At 42.2% G+C, this 19,933-nt stretch overlaps 1 protein-coding gene and 1 long non-coding RNA gene across 3 annotated transcripts in view; one reads left to right on the forward strand and one right to left on the reverse strand.

Moving 5' to 3' along the window:
• Positions 1-1,149: 1,149 nt before the first annotated feature.
• LOC115506224 lies at positions 1,150-9,929 on the reverse strand. The gene is made up of 2 exons (XR_003966285.1): positions 9,509-9,929; positions 1,150-1,422 (listed from the first exon to the last, which is right to left on the reverse strand). It is a non-coding gene; the product is annotated as an uncharacterized LOC115506224 (long non-coding RNA).
• A 136-nt stretch (positions 9,930-10,065) lies between these two features.
• The window catches only part of RB1CC1 (RB1 inducible coiled-coil 1), a 94,341-nt gene continuing 84,473 nt past the window's right edge, over positions 10,066-19,933 (forward strand). For both annotated transcript variants that reach the window (XM_030304114.1, XM_030304115.1), the window contains exon 1: positions 10,066-10,413. The gene's annotated coding sequence lies outside the window, so the exon portion shown is untranslated. The remainder of the gene's footprint in view (positions 10,414-19,933) is intronic.

Here is a 19,933-nt window from a genome sequence, read left to right on the forward strand (position 1 = left end):
CTTTTGAGGACGTTAATCTGTTTTCAAAAGCGACTGCACTATTTTAGATCCCACCGGTAAATTATTAGTCCAATTTCTCCACATCCTTGTTATTATGTCTTTGATTTCAGCCATCCTGAGGATGTGAAGTGGTATCTCATTGCAATTTTAATTTGCATTTCCATAATGACCGAGATTGAGCATCTTGCCATGTGCTTATTGGCTATTTGTATATCTTAGAGATGCCTGTTCAGATCTTAAGCCCATTTGAAAAAAATGGGTCTTCTTATTATTGAGTTGTGAGAGTTCATTATATATTCGGATACTTGTTCTTTATGTGATAGGTAATTCACACTTTTCACTTTTTGGATGGTGTCCTTTGAAGCCCAAGTTTTTAAAACTTTGAGAAGTCCAATTTATCTAACATGCATGTGCATGTATCGACTGTGTTTTTGGTGTCATATCTAAGAAACTATTACCAAATCCAAGTTCACAAACATTTACCTCCTATTGCTTTCTACTAGAGTTTTATAGTTTCAGCTGTTACATAGGTTTTTCCGCCCAGTTTAATTTTGTACATGGTATGAAATGGGGCCCCACTTTATTTTTTTTACACGTGGGTATCCGTTGCCCCGACGCCATTTGTTGAGAAAGCTATTCTTCCTCCATTGAAATGTCCTGGTACTCTCTTGGAAACCAATTAACTTTAAATTTATAGCGGTTGATTTCTTGTATAGAATCTGTGTTATCGGTTGGAAAAAATATCACCATCTCCGTAAGTCTTGTGATTCACAAACATGGGATGTTTAATTTCTTTCAACATTTCGAAAAATGTTTTTGCAATTTCAGTGTACACGTCTTGAAATTCTTTGGCTAAATTTATTCCTACTATATTTTTAAAAGGATGCTATTTAAATGAAATTTTCTCAGGGCACCTGGTTGGCTCAGTCAGTTAAGCATTCGACTTTGGCTCGTGTCACGATCTCACAGCTTGGGAGTTCGAGCCCCGCGTCGGGCTCTGTGCTCACAGCTCAGAGCCCGGAGCCTGTTTTGGAGTCTGGGTCTCCCTCTCTCTCTGCCCCTCCCCCGCTTGGTGCTTGGTCTCTGTCTCTGTCTCTCTCAAAAAATAAGCATTAACGAATTAAAAAAAAAAAAAAGAACATTTCTCAGTTTCATGTTTTCAAATGTTTATTGCCAGTACACAGAAATATAATAAAAATTTTTCACGTGAAGAGTTAATACTACTGAGTTTCATGAACTAGGAAAACGACGTATGTCTCTCGTCACTCGATGCAGATTTTTTTGCTTCTTGGGATCTGTACTATCCACTGTGTTGAAGACATCCATCCGTAACTTCTTTTCAAAGGCTGGATGCTAGCTTGTTTGGCGGTGTCGGATATTTTCAACCTTCTTGAAACAGGACGTCAAGTAGTTCCCTGGAGCCTTAAATACGGACAGGAAAAGACAGGCATTTAACGTAACCAACTCTCTTTCATCAGCGTCCAGTACCTCGGTGGGTACAAGGCACGGAAGGGAGAAGGAAAGGAGACAAAAACCTACAATATGAACGTAAATAACAAGCAAGGTGTAAATTAAGAAATATTTTGAAGTCACTCTTTTATTGTTAAATAGAAACTAGAGTTTGTACGAAAACGCACGAAAACACTTCATCAGTTTTAAGAACTGATGGGGTTGTAGTTTTCAAAAGGTGTGAGCAGCCACTGTCAGCATGATTCTGAGACTGTACAAAATGTTCAAAGCGCAGTAATTTTACATGCAGTTTTCATTCTAACCCGTAGAGTAGTGTGGGGAAGCTAAAACAGGTATTGTGAACACGGGGGAGGTTGAAATCGTAAGTATTAAGTGATCTTCTAAATCCAAATAAGATCTCAGGTTTTTCCAATTTCTAAATGCAAACAAGCTTATGCTTCAGTTGTCTAGAAACAATGTGCACAATTCAAAAAAAAATTAAGAAACATTTGGGGCGCCTGGGTGGCACAGTCGGTTAAGCGTCTGACTTCAGCCAGGTCACGATCTCGCGGTCCGTGAGTTCGAGCCCGCGTCGGGCTCTGGGGCTGATGGCTCAGAGCCTGGAGCCTGTTTCCGATTCTGTGTCTCCCTCTCTCTCTGCCCTCCCCCGTTCATGCTCTGTCTCTCTCTGTCCCCAAAATAATAAACGTTGAAAAAAAAAAAATTAAAAAAAAAATTAAGAACATTTAAGAATGACAAGTTCAAATCAATCCCTTGATAAGGGTACAAAGATTCAGAAAGTGTTGTGAATAGATTAGGATGTTTCTGATGAATTCATTGTCAGAGAGGGTGGTACCAATGGATTTAAAGCAGAAGGAAGATTTAGTAGATCAAGGGATCTTACAGATTTACTCTTCTGTTTCCCAAGGCTAAGTTTGCGTTAGAATTCCTCTAGAGCTTAGTGAAAAAAGTAAGTCCTGGGCCTTGTCCTGTATAATGTATTTGACACTTAGAGTAGATAATTATTTTTAACACTCTACTCTTCTATGCAATAAAATTAGTTTCAGTAACAATAATAATGCCAGAAGAGACAGTGACAGTTTTTATTGAAATTGCATATGAATTCTATACCTGAAACTAATATTACACTGTATGTTAACTAGTTGGGATTTAAATATAAACTTGGGTAGAAAAAGAGATTTCATATGATCAAGGCAGGTCAAAACATTAAAAGTTAAACAAAATAGAGGACGCCTGGTTGGCTCAGTCGGTTGAGCGTCTGACTCTTGATTTCAGCACAAATCACGATCCTGGGATGGAGACCCGTGTTGGGCTCTGCACTGATAGTGCAGAGCCCGCTTGGGATTCTCTCTCTCTCTCCCACATAAATAAAAAGAGAAATTTAAGTAAAATAAATTTATTTTTTCCATAGAATTCATCTTTTCACCAGTGAAAGCACTGGCAACAGGTGTTTCCTGAAAATCCATCACGGAGTCAAGTCATGGTGCTAAGTCTCCTATGCTGGCTTTGTAATTCTTAGAGCAGGCTTTGGATTGCTTTTGGTATGCTGTCCACCACGTCTGATTCATCGTCTCCCATCCCTTCTCCACAAACTTTTGACACCTTGTGTTCGAAAGAATGTTCCATCACGCTTTTAGGATTCTTTTCTAAGCTAGTGTTTTTGATATCTTGCGTAACAGGTAATGAAGGGCAGTTGGGTAACAATGATGTGGTTTCGGAGCGGTGGTATGGGTCCAGAGCTGACAGCCAAGAATGAATTCTTGATACGTCTTTGGTGCAAAAATGTGATTTTATTAAAGCACGGGGACAGGACCTATGGGCAAAAAGAGCTACACTGGGGTTGTCACAGGTGACTGGTATAGACCTTCAGGTTGGGAAAGGGTTAGGGATAGCATAAGTCTCTAAGGAATTTGGAAGAACGGTTTCCAGGACCTTGAGGGGGGTATTGTTTAGGAAAAGGTCACTTATACTGTCCAGTAAAACCTCAGTCACGGGCCCCTTCAGATGTCTATTATCAGTGGGCCATAAGCTTGGAGCATGATTGCCAACATAGAGCTCGTGGGGGGAGAGATAAAAGAAGTTTCCAAAGGAATTTTTATATGTTCAAGTAGACTTATAGGGTCCTGGGGGATGGGATAACGTTAAGCTAAGATTGCCTTTTGCCCTTAGCAAAGTCATGACTGAGGCAGCTCAGTCCCCAGAGAAAGGTCACTCTGCCTGTTTCGAGGACTTGTCAATGGGCTGTAGGCAGTAAGGAAACTTTTCATTTGCCTTGGTTTCCCGTATCAAGAAGCTTGCAGGACCCTATTCATTGTTAAATGCGTCCAGATTTCAGAGATTGAACATACCAAAAAGAGGTGCACCTTGAAAGACAGTACAGTAGTTCTGTATTTTAACTTATTTTCCTTTGTCATTAAATATTCCCTAAAATATAAAGCCTGCAATGCATTTCATGTACGGATGTACCATGCTTAAGTCTGTGGTTCTGGGAAGAAAGTGATTTGGTCACTCTGGGAACATTACAAACATCCAGAGACATTTTTGGTTGGCATAACTGGGGGTGCCACTGGCATCTAGTGGGTAGAAGTTAAGAATGTTGTAAATATCCTAAAATGTAGAAGACAGCCCTCTTATAACAAAAATTACCTGGCCCAAACGTGAATAGTGCTGAAATTCTGTGGCCTACTGCTAGACTTAAAATTTTAATTTTTTCCCCCTCTAGAAATGCAGGAAATTAAGGGACAGCATAATGTGGTGCTTAAGACTACAGCCTGTCAAATTGGCTGGGCTCTATACTGGCCGTAACAGTTTCTAGCTGAAGGACATTACCTAGAAGGAATTAGTTACTTAACCCCTCATTTCCCATCTGTAAAAATGGAGAAAATAATAGAAACTGGATAAGGCTATTAAGACAAATAGGTCTGCACCTAAAGCCCACATTTGCCATCTAAGATACACTCACTAGTGTTGCACCAGCTTCAGTTAGGTTTTTTTTTTTTTTTTTAAATAAACATAATCACAAACTTTACTATCCAGGGTGCAGTCTACATAGGAAGCGCTGATGGAAAAATCAGGGGCAAAATATCTCAAGGTTTGAGGCCTGTTGCCAACTCTAAGATCTTCCAAGCCATTGAAGGGTGGTAAAATCAATTTAGTGGGTCAAGATTAGCATTGGAACAAAAATAGAATAGAAAATATTGGAGTGAGTCGCAAGTATTATTTTCATAAAACATGGTTTCAGTGACAGAGGCCTGCATGTATGCACCAAGTCACAATGTTAAAATGTATTTCTTTAAGTTTATTTTGAGAAAGAAAGAGACAGGGAGAGAGAGGGAGAGAGAGGGAGAATCCCAAGCAGGTCCTGCACTGTCAGCACAGAGCCTACCACAGGGTCGAACTCAAGAACCCGTGAGATCATGACCTGAGCAGAAATCAAGAGCTGGATGCCCAACCACTGAGCCATCCAGGCACCCGTATAATGTTTTAATTTTTTAAATTTGATTTTATTTCTTATTTTTTAAAATTTACATCCAAATTAGCAGATAGTGCCACAATGATTTCAGGAGTAGATTCCTTAATGCCCCTTACCCATTTAGCCCATCCCCCCTGCCACAACCCCTCCAGTAACCCTCAGTTATTCTCCACATTTATGAGTCTCTTCTGTTTTGTCCCCCTCCGTTTCTGTATTAATTTTTCCCCTTCCCTTGTGTTCATCTGTTCTGTCTCTTAAGTCCTCGTATGAGTGAAGTCATATGATTTTTGTCTTTCTCTAATTTCACTTAGCATGATACCCTCTGGTTCCACCCACGTAGTTGCAAATGGCAAGATTTCATTCTTTTGATTGCCGAGTAATACTCCATTGTGTATATATACCACATCTTCTTTATCTGTTCATCCATTGATGGACATTTGGGCTCTTTCCATACTTTGGCTATTGTTGATAGTGCAGCTAAAAACATGGGGGGTGCGTGTGTCCCTTCGAAACAGCACACCTGTATCCCGTGGATAAATGCCTAGCAGTGCAATTGCCGGGTCGTAGGGTAGTTCTGTTTTAGTTTTTTGAGGAACCTTCATACTGTTTTCCGAGTGGCTGCACCAGCTTGCATTCCCATCTTTAAACATTTTTTTTAATGTTTATTTATTTTTGAGAGAGACACAGAGTGTGAGCAGAGGTGGGGTAGAGACAGAGGGAGACACAGAATCCGAAGCAGGCTCCAGGCTCTGAGCTGTCAGCCCAGAGCCCGACGTGGGGCTCGAACTCACGAACTGCGAGATCATGACCTGAGCCGAAGTCGGACGTTGAATGGACGGGGCCACCCAGCCGCCCCTAAAAACGTAATTTTAACGTGAGTCACAATAAAGAAGTTTGAAAGGCACCACCTGAAGTCCAACTACCAACTTGATGTTTGTCTCTCTGTCTCTGTATCTGTAGGACTGATAAGCTTCTGCTTTAGGACATTTCGGCTGTGTATTTGGACACTTGGTTGAAAAACTCTTCAAAATAATGAAAGACAAGAACTTAATGTGAAAAGTGACTACAAATAGTTTGTGCCAACCTATTGGTTTAAATCTGTTGGGGGCGGGCGCCTGGGTGGTTCAGTCGGTTTAAGCGGCCGACTTCGGCTCAGGTCATGATCTCGAGGTCCGTGAGTTCGAGCCCCACGTCGGGCTCTGTGCTGACAGCTCAGAGCCTGGAGCCTGTTTCGGATTCTGTGTCTCCCTCTCTCTGACCCTCCCCCGTTCAGGCTCTGCTCTCTCTGTCTCAAAAAAAAAAAACGTTAAAAAAAAAAAAATTAAATCTGTTGGGCAATGAAGCAGGCTGGAAGTGTTGTATGTGTTGCGGCGTTAGACCACTGTGTTGTTCACCGGCCCAATTACACTCATCAACTAGCTTTGAAGACACACACTCATAAGTTAACTAGCATCATTATCATTAATAATACGTGAGTACCAACAAACCAGCTGAGTAGGGCAGCTTCAACATCTGAAACAGTACTATGAATATTAACTTGACAATCAATAGTGGCCAGAGCCCTCTAAGTAGTGCATGACCCGCGTTTTATACATCATTAGCTATGATCTTAAAAACGAAGCCAAAACTTTTTTAAAAGGAGCTAAACTTTAAAAAATGGTTAGCTCTAACCCATTCTTTGAAAAAAAGCCAAATTTACGTTAATTGCAGTCGCTGGCTATTTGAACATAACCTAAGAGAAAATGAGGGCAATTATGCTAGGTTGAGAAGTCGTAATTCCTGCAGAATAAAATCCCCAATCAGGCAGAGTTAACAAAATTCCGCAGTAAACTGCAATCTCCCCATATCCCTGATGTATTCTGGGTAAGGAAATAGTGTCATTTAAACTTGTGACCACAGTGATGTTTGAATGGTCCCCTGCACAGCTTTGAGATATTGAGGGCAGCAATTTTCCACAGTAACTTCTTAGTCAACCTTCAATACAAGTATTTTATTAATTGCTAATTACGTGCCAATCTTTCTAGAAAGTTCTAGCACTTAAAAATTATAATTCACAGTTCCTAAACCCAGGGTTTCATAGACGTGAGGGGAGACAAGAATTTGTAGTTTGTTGGTATGGAGCCGAGGCGTAGACGGAGTAGATCACTATATTGCCCAGAAGTTAGAAGCGGCTGGTGTCCAAGCTGTTTGAAAAAATGAGGTGAGAAATGTAACAAGGAGGGAGGAACATTTCCTGGATGAGGAAACTCACACGTGTAAAGGGGAAAAGGGCCAGGAGGTAAGCTGGAGAGATGGGTTGCTACAAAATGAAGAGGCTGCTGTTGCTGTTAAAAAAGTTTAAATTGTATCCAATTTGCAAAACAAAACCAGTGAGGCCGGCTGGGAAAGACACCTGACCAACTTGGTCCTGGATGGAGTAAATAACAGAGACTAGTTGAGGGGTGAGTCTAAGTATAAACTGAAGGCCCGAAAAAAAAAGCATAGGGCACCATCAACAAACGTTTGTGTGTATACCACATATTTGGGAAATAGTTCCCTCTATTAAAAAAGAACTTACATTTCAGCATGTTAGCTAGTGAAAGAAATAATCTAGAGGAACTGCAGACATGTTAGGGAAGGATTCCCTGAGAAAGTGACCCTGAAATGGAGACCTGAAGGAAAAAAACAGGATTTTAAAGATTCGAACTGATTTGAAAGTACTTAACGGTGTTTTCTCTATAGACTCTGTGTACCCCTACATACTCCTAAAGACAACCACTCTCTTTGTGGCCCTCACTATAAATCTATTAAAGCCCCAGATGTTTTATTAAATTAACAGATAATCATGCAATGAGGGACAAGATTAAGCCTCTCACCTCTTTTCCCACTGGGAATATTTGCATCATTTACATCGTTTTATAATTACTTGATATCTGACGAGGACCAAAGGAAAAGGACAGAGATTTAAGAACGAAGAGGGAGACACGGCAAAAGGGAAGCAAAGTAAAGAGTGAATAATTAAAAAGAAGCGAGCGCTTGAGAAGCTCGAAGAAAAGTATCAGCAGTGTCCATTTAACGCAATAATTTGGGAGGCCCCTATTATCTTTCGCATTTCGGGGAGAAAGAGCAGCAGGTGGAAATGAGGCTATAGAGTGTGTGACTTCCTATCAGTCAGCAGTTTGGTAGAAAAGCAATGCTGCATGAGGAGGTTTGTTGTTTTAATTTACTAAGGAACGGAGAATACAGGGGGGTTTTCAACGTCCTCCTCCGGAGGAAAGAAGATGTAACCTGTTGAAACTTACTACTATGGACATAAGCATTCGTAATTTGTAAGAGTATTTACCTCCAGATGACTGCATATACATACCAAGGCTAATGTTATGTATTACTAAGAAACACCACTGAACGCACATAAACTTTCAACCTTTATATTCTGGAGAGGATGTAAAACCTTTAAGGTATAAACCAATCACTTCTGGTCCTTTCTTCCAAACTAGGACTAGGAGAAGATGAGGACTGAATTGTTTGCTTTCCAAAGAAAGAAGTCAGACAAATACATTTAAAAACACTTTATTATTTAAGAGATTATCACTGGCATAGTTCAGTGATGTTTTCACATTCCCGGCTGTAGTGTGTGGTATTTGGAGTGACGAGCGTCAGTGACAGCTAAGAGAAGTTCAAGCCCGGTATATTCTTTAGAGGCCTAATTGTTTTGCTTAACCATTTTTGGCCAAATCTTCCTCACCACCTAGTTTCTGTGTGCCCGTGCTATGCGGTGACTAATAAAATCAGCGTCTTTCTTCGGTCCTGCCAGTTCGTACCTCCTCCCGAGGCCTAAGAACAATTTAACCTCTTAATTTTCACTTCTCAGCTCTATCTTGCTGGGTGTATAAAAAAAATCCAGCTTAAAAAAAAAAAAAAAAAACGAAACAGATAAAATAATTTGCCAGACAAGATTCTCTCCGGAATGTACAGCAATGTAAACTAAAACACAAAGTGGTTAAAAAAAAAAAAAGTAAGAAACAAGAAAAGCTCTTCTCCATAAAACTTTCAGATACCGGGTAAGTGTGATGGAAACTAAAATCCCTCACGCTTGCCAGTCGTCCAGTCCAATGTCTTGTTTTGTTTTAAAATCAGTTTCCACCGTGATAAACGAAGGGTTGCAAACTTTGCTTCCTAACAGTATTTGCTCCGTTTCGGTGCTCCTGAAAACGGTGGTAATGCTCATTTTTACGTAAACCCAACTCAAAGGCGCTCCGATAGCGACAGCACCTCTCAGCTTTCACTTGTACCAGACGTGCCTCGATAGAACAGGAATTTAAAGAGTGTTACATAATCATTCTACGAGTAACTTCTGCTCACCACATTTTAATACCCAAGCCTTGTAGTTTCGAGCCCTTGCTTGGTGGCCGATCTTCCGCACACACTCAGGATCCCCCGGAAATCGTGTCCCCTCGGAACTCACGCTAAACCCACCTGAGAACCAACTCCGTTTACAAAGCTGAAAACTGGGGCGTGCCGCTTACACTTCACCCCAATCGACCAAGCCTTACTCCTTCTTGTCTCTTGGACATTTTCTTGGCTTACCTGGTCCGAGAAAAATCGTGCCGCCCCACACTCGAAGTTACCGAGCCACTTATCAGCTGTTTCAAGTCCCGGCGGTGGGGTGCGGTGGTGGCAATCTAGCCTGGCCGGGCCACAGCCAGGTACGTCATCCTCTTACAGATCTTGCCCGGTATGCGGACGGGCGACGAGGGCACACAACCTCCGTGGGCCCCGCTCCTCCGCGACAGGTGGAAAGAGATAAGCTGTTTGACCTGGGGCTAATCCAAAATTCGGCGGGGTCCGCCTCAGGCCAACTCGCGGTGGCGAGAAAGGTCAAAATCACCTTGGGGCAGTCCGCGGCCGGACCGCGGCTCGCACCGCCAAAGGGCGCCCCAGCTGCGTCCCCGGGTCAGGAGAGGACAGTAAAGTCGCAGGCCGGCCGACCGCGACTGAGGGCGGAGCCGCCCCCCTTTTCCCGGCGGCCTGCCGACTTCCGGACCTGCGCGCGCCTCTCTGCGCCGCCCCGGCCGCCCGGCGCGCCCCACCCCCCGCCCACCGTTTCCCGGCGTGCTCCGCGGAGGAAGGGACGGAGTCGACAATAACAAACCCAACCGCGGCGGTGTCCGCGGCCCTGCAGAGCCCTCGGCGCTGCCTTGGGGGGGTCTCCGTATCGCCCCGGCCCCTCGGCTCTGACCGGGCCGCGGCCCCCTGCCCCCCGTCCCCTGACCCAGAGCCGATGTCCTGACAGCGTCCCCTCTCCGCCCCGACCCCTCCCTCCCGCCCGGAGCTCGGGGCCGCGACCTCACCTGGGACGCCTGGCGGTTGTGTCGGTTGGCGTGCCCGATGGGCGTTGTAAGCCCGCCGCCGCGGGACGAGCTCGCGGCGGAAGATGGTGCCAGGGGCTGCCGCTCTGCTGCTGCCGCCTTGTGGAGTAGAGGTGCTGCCAGGTAGTGCTGTCGCCGCCCGGGTCCCCTTCCCCATCTGGCACCGCGGCCGCGCGGCGAGCCCCGGACACAGTGGGCCGGGGCGCCGGGGCCCCGCCGGTCGAGCGCCGCCCGCGCGCAGGTGGTGCGCCCGCGGGCCCGGCGCTCCGGCCGCGGCAGTGTTGCCCTGCGGCTGGCCTCCCCGGCGCGACAGCCCCGGTGGAGACACGCGGTCTGAGTCGAAGCCCCCGCTGGGCTGCGGGAGGTGTGGGGCCGACTCGCCCGGTGCGGGCCTGCGTGCGGGCTTCCTCGGCCGGGGCCGCCCGGGTCCCTCCCTGTGAACGCGTCCCCGGCCGGCCGCGGGCCGAGTTTTCGGGAGTGGCGGAGGGCGAGGGACGCCGACCCCACCGGCAAGCATCCTCGCTTGTGGTCACGGCTGGACTTAGCCCTAAGGCTGTCTGTGACTTGAGAACCCGGGAGAGGAAGTGGGCCGAGGCCGAACGCAGCACACAGCGGGAGGAACGCAGAGATACCTTTGTCCCGACCCCGGAGTGCGAGATCGGTATAAAGTTACTCTTAGGAATGACTCAGCCTCCGCCCGCCCCACTGATAGATTTGGGATGGGGTGTGTTTGCGGATTTCACAACTTCCTTAGTCGAAGCTGGAGAACAACAGGAGAAATGGCAGCTTCTGGGGGGGAATGAATAGTTTCTTCCACCGCCTGGTGGATGTACTATGTTTATTGTTTATGGTTTCGTAATCTAGTCTTTTCCATCAGGAACTCTTTAAAAAGGTGCGGTCATACCACGAAGTGCTGTGTGCCTGGATGTCAAGGAAGACTAATGTGCTCACTGTTGATAGAGTCCTTGTTGCTACAGTCATTAAGCTAGATAACAATGTTTGCCTCGGTTCACTGTACGTAGAGCGATGATTTGGGCCCTATGAAAATATGCCTATTATTTATTGTATAGTTTCTAGGTTTTTGGGTGCTGATGCTGCTTGTTGATCTGTCCGATGGGTCAGAAGGTAAGCAACTTAGGAGGAGACGATTCTTAATTTACATCAACAAATCCGCTTAGTGAAGAGTCACAGAATTATATTTCGATATTTGATACGAATTGGGTCTTTACCATTCCGAGATGATATTACTATGGGAAGCAAAAGTACCTTGAGGATTTTATTTGGGTTTTTTTTTTTGCTTTGTAAACAGACAATTGTTAGGGGTGGGAAGATGTTTTTTGCTTTTTCTGTATTTAGTGTTTTGTAGCAGAGTGTGGCCTTATGAACACATTTTCTCAGTAACATTCCTGTCTTTTTTTTTTTTTTAATTTAGTGTTTACATTGTGTTTAAAATCTAGAGTTTAAAAATTTTTTTTTTCAACGTTTATTTATTTTTGGGACAGAGAGAGACAGAGCATGAACGGGGAGGGGCAGAGAGAGAGGGAGACACAGAATCAGAAACAGGCTCCAGGCTCCGAGCCATCAGCCCAGAGCCTGACGCGGGGCTCGAACTCCCGGACCGCGAGATCGTGACCTGGCTGAAGTCGGACGCTTAACCGACTGCGCCACCCAGGTGCCCCAAAATCTAGAGTTTTATGAAAGAGATGCTTTATGTTGGTGTTTATGTTGATAAATGTCTGTCGATGGACATTAGATATGGACTCAGACCACTTTTGGCGCATATTTTCTTTAGTCCATTTTGAATGTTTCATGGTAGTCAAATTTAGGATTAATAATTGGCCTAGTTCCGATGGTGTTGGATGACAGGGAAGGCAGTGGAGCAGTACTCTTGTCTCAGAAAATTTTTCTGGCCCTTGCTAACACACACAAATTCAGAATGCATGACACATTGACTTTTAGCAAGTCAGATTCATAAGGTCCTAAAGGGCAGAGGACACAAGACCTTTGTTTTTGAAAAGCCACACTTCTGAACCTAAGTTTTTATCATGGAAGATTAAGAGGAGCTTTTCTTTGGCTTCTGATTTTGAGACTGTCTTTAAATTTTCATGCCTTCAGCAAATGTTTGACACCTGCTATATGCTGTCCTTTGCAGATGTGTGTACTTATAAGTGTTTTTTAAAAAGGGATATCTAGTAAATGTTCTCATTGGATATACTATTCTCTAACCCCAATTAAGCCTTTTCTTTTGTAGACAGATATAGTGGCTCAGAAACTGAAGTGAAAATCTAGCAGTGCCTTTCTACACACATTCATTCATGCGGTTATTTACTTACTACAGGTAGACCATTGGACCAGTCATTACAAGGCATATAGGAATGTGTAAGAAATTGTTCTTGCCTTATAATAGAAAAAATTGGAGTCATGTATAAAACTGATTGCAATATTGTAGCATTACTGGAAATTTGAAGAAAAGTACTGAAGGAGATTTGGGGTTTTTAATGGAGCGTAGCGATATTTTTAGAATCATGATCTGACATGGATAAGTCACTTCCCTTTTCTTTAAAAAGATGTCCTATCCACCTCAACAAATTTTGGCTTGGGACTGATCATGTACCTACTGTGTGCCAGGCACACTGGTGTAAAAGTACTGGGGACTTGGCAGTGAACAAACCAAACCAAATCCTTGTACTCATTCAAGAAAAATAGGGAGTAAGAGACGCATGCTGGGAAGGAAAACACACAGGAGGAGAGGAGTGTCAGGATTGAGGGGTTGAAACTTTGGATAAAGTGGCCAAGGAAGTCCTCACTGATTGTTAACTTTGAAATAAAGCCCCAGGAGAAGCAAGGAAGCTAGCTGTGTGACTATCTGATCTGAGGCAAGAGCATTCTTGGCAGAAGGAATAGTAAATGCAAAGGCTGTGAGTGAGATATTTGGCATACAAAGAAAAAGTGAAAAGGTTACTGAGGGTGGACTGATAGGAATGAGGGGAGGGTGACTCATGACTAGGAGAATGATGGTAGAGAGGGCTCTGTGGATACTCAGGTTTTTGGGTAACAGTAAGGAAGCTGTAAAGTGCCGTAATCTTGCATGTGCAAAGGCACGGAGGTTTGTTCCAGTAAACTCAGCAAGGCTAGAAGGCAACTTGTACCTAAATTCACGTATGTTTTCAGGAAATGTTAAACCCCTGCAACACAGTTTTAGCTCTGTAGCATGAACAGTGAATTAGAAGAACTTTATATGTAAGCTTTGTGTATAAGATTATAGGAAATGGTGAACTTTGAGAAATGTTAAAGAAGATAAATTGCAAATGCAGCCTGCTTTAAGATGCTGGAATAGATACAGTGCTAGAGAAACAGATTGTAGGGGTGCTGCATTAAGATGTACTTACTGTTGTTGATAAAAAGTATGTGAATTTTAATTATCACGTTCTGGTTTGCTTATTATTGTGGCCCTAATAAACCTAATTTGCCTGTAAGTGGACCTCTGTTGTCTGTCTCCTGAGAGGATGGCATTTCTTTCCATCCCTCAATAAAGATGAGGTCCTTTTAAATTACTTTTTCCGAGTAGAGTACTTGAGTACTTTCACGCACCCTTTCTTTCATTGGTCAGTTTCGTCTTCCACAGCTGTTTAGTGAGTACCCTGAGGATTATGGAGGACACCCCACCCTCCCAATCACCCCCCATGACTTTGCCCTCTTTTGAATTCTCGTATTTTATTAGCTTGTAATCGTGTTAAAGGATGAAAATAATTATGACTCATTTCCATTTTGTTGTTGTTGTTGTTACTGGTTCGGGACTAAACACATCGTTTTTTTCCTTCATACTCTACACGTAATAATTGATCAGTAACTCTCCAGACTATCTGTTGAAATGTTACTCGAATCAGTACCGTACTGCTAATATATCTGTTGTTTTTTAGGTGCTATTTTGCAAATTCCAGATGTGCACATCTTTTCTTGAGATTGCTGTGTTTTTTACATAGGCTTCCTAGAACAAAGCTAATTCAGTATTTACTGTATATAATTTGATTGCATTTCAAACTAAGTATTCTAAAACGAAGCATAGAATTATAACACTTTTGCTATAGACACAATTCTGCGAATATTAAGAGTTTAGAAAACCTGAATTCACATGTACAGGGAGGGTCCCCACTTGGTACTGCCATCCCTCAAAAATTAGACCAGGCGCAGCCCTGGATGTCATAGCTCAGCTGGTGACACTAATGCAGAAGCAACGGATGTGGCTTCCGTTCTTGGTATGATTTGGAGGCAAGACGGCTATTTTCTAGTAAACTTGACTTAAATTCATTTAACAGTTTTTTTGAATTCCTGTTAAGGCAGAAGCTGTCCAAATGACATAGTATGTATAGAAAACATGTTCAAACACAATATACAAATGAATTTACTTTTTGTGAATAAGACTAATTCAAAATGATCAAAACTAATGATACTTTCTATAGGGACTTTTTTAAGACTAATAAGGTTTTCAAATTCAGATTATCAGTAAATCATGCATTTTACATAATTTTTATGAGTGGCAGGAGAGCAACATGTTGAATACATTTATGTGTATTGGAAGGAAAGATTCCACATATATTATTCAGCTCAAATAGTTGTATAGCATTACGCTGTGGTGTTATCTCATTCTTATGAAACAAAACTGTCCGTGTTTACACACAGTACATTGTTTTCTCAACACATAGGAGAAAAATCTGAAGGAAGTATGCCAGACTATTAAAAGTAGTCCTGTTGTCCTTCATTCTGTTGGAGCTGTCTGATTTGAAGTTGCGTAGTTTGCTTGTAGATAAGGCATTCATTAGGAGCCTTGAACTTTTATGGAAAAGGTTCTTTTGGGGGGAACGTGAGGAAAATGGCTGACCTACTCTTCTTTTTCTCTTTTTTCTTTTCCTCTTGGCAGAGAAGGGTAGGATCAGATGAAATAATCTGATTTGGAGGGTTTGAAGTCCAGCTTTCAGTCCCTGGGTAACCCAGACATTCCGTTTGTGGTGAACGTTATTTTCACTGATGCAGCGCCTACTGGTCTCCCTCCTTGAGGTCAAATTGCAACCTGCAGAATTACAAATCCGACAAAATTATTTCCGATTCTGTCTTTTCTATGAAACTTTGGGCCAGTGTGGTATAGTTCATCCAATTTGTGACTTCTACCAGACCCGAAAGCAGTTTGTGGGTACTTGTAATCCCAGCACCTGGCACAGTCTTGGCTTATGTGAGTGTTCAACAAATGCAGTGTGAATAATGATTGATGTGTTCAGTTTGGGATGTCAGAAATTGAGGTTTTTTTTTTTCCCCCCTTTGTTTTCCCCATAAGGAAGCTAATCCTAAATTTTGAAAAGTTGACAATAAACTGTAATGACTGACCTAATCATTATCGTACTCTCTCAAAAGGAGGAAATTGTAAATTAATCTCCAGTTGATAAATTGGATAGGTGGTGGTTTTCACGGGTATTGGAAATGCTTTTTTTTTTTTTTTTTTCTTTCTTCTGGACTTGAAAGTCTAGTTGTAACTCCTATGTATCTGGGAGTGAATTGAATGGAAGCATTTTTTAAGAAAAAGAACTATATCTCAAAGCAAAAAAAAAAGAAAAATATATCACCCCTTTAAGTCCTCTCATTTATAGCTGACTATATCCCAGAAGGATCCAGGAAGAACAAATGTCCTTTTGTGATATGAGATTTTTTTTTCTCCAGTATAATTCTACCACCTTACGTAGGTCTGTAAATTCAGAGGGAAAAGAGTTCTTGTGGACCACCTGTGATTAGGGAATACGTCCCAGAAGTGCTAATAGAACCGTTTTTGGGACCATACTTGGATGAGTAAAATTCAGATGAGGCAGAAATTGGGGGAGTTTTATCTGGCAGGGTTATATAAGTGAGAGAATAGAAGTTTCTTGTCGAGGAGTAGTTAGAGATATTTCTAGAATGGTAACTTGGGCTTAATTATGACGTCTGTGAATACTGGAGTTATAATCGCCACCGTTTTTGCACTGTAATGGAGTCTGAGATACACTCTGTAGAAGGTATCATTTCAGCCCACGGGTGGTAAACTGATCATATGGATTATCTGAGCCTCATTGCGAGAGATGGGATTCACATAGAGGTAAATCTGGCTTCAAGTCTGACAGTTTAATATTAATCTAGCTTAAGCCAGAGGTGGCAAATTCACACCCTTAAAGGGGCAGACAGATAATGAAATTCAGTGAAACCATACTGGGGGTACTGTACTGTGGTCACAGGAGAGAGAGCTGCAAAGAAACAAGCTACAGAGCGAGGTATGCCATTGATCTGTGACCTGCTGTAGGCAGCTGTGAGGTTCTAGGGAAGGTACTTGAAGGTACAGGAGGCATGCAGCCTGATGGCAGTGGTTGTGACTGGTGGGAGTGCTCAGGGAGGCTTGGGGTGGGAAGGCAGTGGGAAGAGTTTCTAGGCTCTAAAATAAGGGGTGTGTCCTTGGAAAATGAAGGGTTGGATTCTGAAGGAAAAACGGATAGGATTTAGATAGAAATAACTGAAGTTCTGAGCAGCAGGGGAAAGATAAGGGTTTTTTTGACAAAAGAAGTTAGGGAGTAAATAGTTGTAAAGGAAAAGCACTGAATTGAAATGTGGGTATGTCGGGTTTGCAGCAAACAATATGATTGCTAACGGCTGATATTTAGCATCAGCTGAGGGTTAGTCCTGTGCCCCGAGGCAGAGATCTGGGTTAAACGGTAACTGTTGATGTTTGTATTGCACTCCAGTTTGCATAACTCTTCCGTTTATGTGTAGATTCTTTACATTTTCACAACAACCCTGTGAGATAGGGAGTTTTTTTGTAATCAAACTAATTTAAGTTTGGGGGTGCCTGGCTGGCCCAGTTGGTGGAGCATGTAACTCTTGATCTTCGCGTTATGAGTTCGAGCCTCATATTGGGGGTAGAGCTTACTTAACACTAGAAACTCGAAAAAAACCAGTTTGTTTGATGAGGTTAGTCAGGGTCACACACAGTCGATCGAGGGAATAAGACTTAAAAATAGGCTTCTGAGGGCCACCTGGGTGGCTCAGTCGGTTAAGTGTCCGACTTCGGCCCAGGTTCGTGATCTCGCAGTTTGTGGGTTCAAGCCCCGCATCGGGCTCTGTGCTGTCAGCTCAGAGCCTGGAGCCTGCTTTGGATTCTCTGTCTCCCTCTGTCTCTCTGCTCCTGTCCCACTTGTACTCTGTCTCTCTCTCTCTCTCAAAAATAAATAATAAAAACATTAAAAAACTTTTAAAAATAGCTTTTCTGGTTCCAAATTTCATGTTCTTTTCACAGTTCTGTTCTCCCTCTTACATGGACGTAAAGATAGCAGTTGGAGAACTAAATATGAATGACCACGTAGGGAAGATTGTGGAGTGGAGAGGCAAATCTACACTGGGATGGCAAATTGGGGGCTAGAATGGGGACAGCAGATGGGGGTCATTGACTTGCTCTTTCAGTTGGACCAGCTCTTCTAGTGCAGCATACTCAAGTTTTTTATTTCTTTGTGGTGCATAAAATGTTGTCTTTTTTCTTTTTCAAAATGGAAGTATTTTTACGCCTGGTTATAAACGTGATTTTAAGGACACCAAAGAGAGTGAAAGGCCCGCATCCAGAAATAGCCATTGTAAAAAGATCGATGTTAAGTTGTTCCAGAGTTTTTTTTTAAGTTTTTATTTTAATTTCAGTTAGCATACAGTGTTACTAGTTTTAGGGGTCCACTGTAGTGATTCAACACTTCTTGTATCATCCAGTGTTCATTACCGCAAGTGCACCCCTTAATCCCCATTTGGGCCCCCCCCCCAACTCTCTCCCCTCTGGTAACCATCAGTTCATTCTCTAAAGTTGAGTCAGTTTCTTGGTTTGCTTCTTTTTTCCCCTTTGCTCATTTGTTTTGTTTCTTAAATTCCACATATGAGTGAAATCATACAGTATTTGTCTTTCTCTGACTTATTTTCTCAGCATTGTACTCTCTAGCTCCATCCATGTCATTGCAAATGGCAGGATTTCATTCTTTTTCATGGCTGAATAATATTCTTGTGTGTGTGTGTGTGTGTGTGTGTGTGTACGTACCACATCGTCTTTATCCATTCATCATTGGACATTTACTTATGCTGTTTCCATAATTTGCCTATTGTAAATAATGCTGCTGTAAACATAGGGATGCTTGTGTCCCTTGTGTTTTTATATTTTGGGGATAAATACCCAGTAGTTCAATTGCTTAATCATAGGATAGTTCTATTTTTAACTTTTTGAGGAACCGCTATGCTGTTTTCCATTGTGGCCACACCAGTTTGCATCCCTACCGACAGTGCAAGAGTGCTCCTTTTTCCCCACATGCTTGTCCACATTTGTTTTCTTGAGTTTAGCCATTCTGACAGGTGGGAGGTAGTATCTCATTGTAGTCTTGATTTGCATTTCCCTGATGGTAAGTGGTGATGAGTATCTTTTCACGAGTCTCTTGGCCATCTATATGTCTTTGGAGAAATGTCTGTTCGTGTCTTCTGCCCACTTTTTAATTGGTGTTGAATTTTATAGTTCTTTATGTATTTTGGATATTAACCCTTTATCAGATATGTCATCTGCAAATATCTTCTATTCCGTAGGTTGCCTTTTAGTTCTGTTGGTTGTTACCTTCACCGTGCAGAAGCTTTTTATTTTGATATAGCCCCAGTAGTTTATTTTTGGTTTGGTTTTCTTTGCTTCAGGAGACATATCTAGGAAAAAAGTTGCTATAGGCCACACTTTTTCAATGTTTGTGTATACACGTACTCCATCAGCATTAGTTAATATGATAAAAATAAAATCTGCCTACTGACTCACATGATATGTACTGTAACTAACTTTTCTTACTGGATAATAAATATATCAGTAATCAATATGTATGGAGCTAACATTTTTAAATATCTAAATGATGTCACATAATATAGCTGCACTGTAATTTATTTGATCAATCATGATTGATAGTTTTCTGAATTTTCATTGTTAAAAATAAAGATTTCATTGGATATATACCTTTGTACACTTGTCTTTTTGCTTTCAATATATTTCCAGCGGTAGAATTGCTGGTTTGTACATCTTAATACATAATTTATATTTTCGTATTGCCAGATTAAATCTTATAAGTTGTACCCATTTTCATTCTTGTCATAACTGCCAGTGTGCTTGTTATAAGATAACAAGAGTCAACACTCTTCATTTTAGTCATTAGAAGTAACCTGAAGGGTAAAAACTGGTGGCATTTCAGATAGACTTTATTTTTCAGTATGTGTGGATAGCCGTTTGTCATAGTACTGTTGCTTACACAATGTTTCCTTTCCCCCGATTTGAAATTGTAATGTTTATCTCTGTGTGTGTATATGAAGATGCATTTGAATCTGTTCTGTTCCGTATGTTATCTATTAATGGGCCAGGCTCCTGGTTTTAATTACTGTTAGAGTATGTTTGACATGTTTTGATAAATGCTCTTTCTTTCAGGGTCTCTCTCCCCCCCCCCGCCCCCCCAATATATATGTGTGTATGTATGTAAGTATATATAATAGGCACTTAGTAGTTATTTTCTCAATGGACAGAAACTGAAGACGTTGTTTAGGGAAAAGACCACATAATAACTTTAAGAAAATCTTGCGTCAA

This window comes from Lynx canadensis, chromosome F2 (genome assembly GCF_007474595.2).
Source record: "Lynx canadensis isolate LIC74 chromosome F2, mLynCan4.pri.v2, whole genome shotgun sequence".
Lineage (NCBI taxonomy): Eukaryota > Metazoa > Chordata > Mammalia > Carnivora > Felidae > Lynx > Lynx canadensis.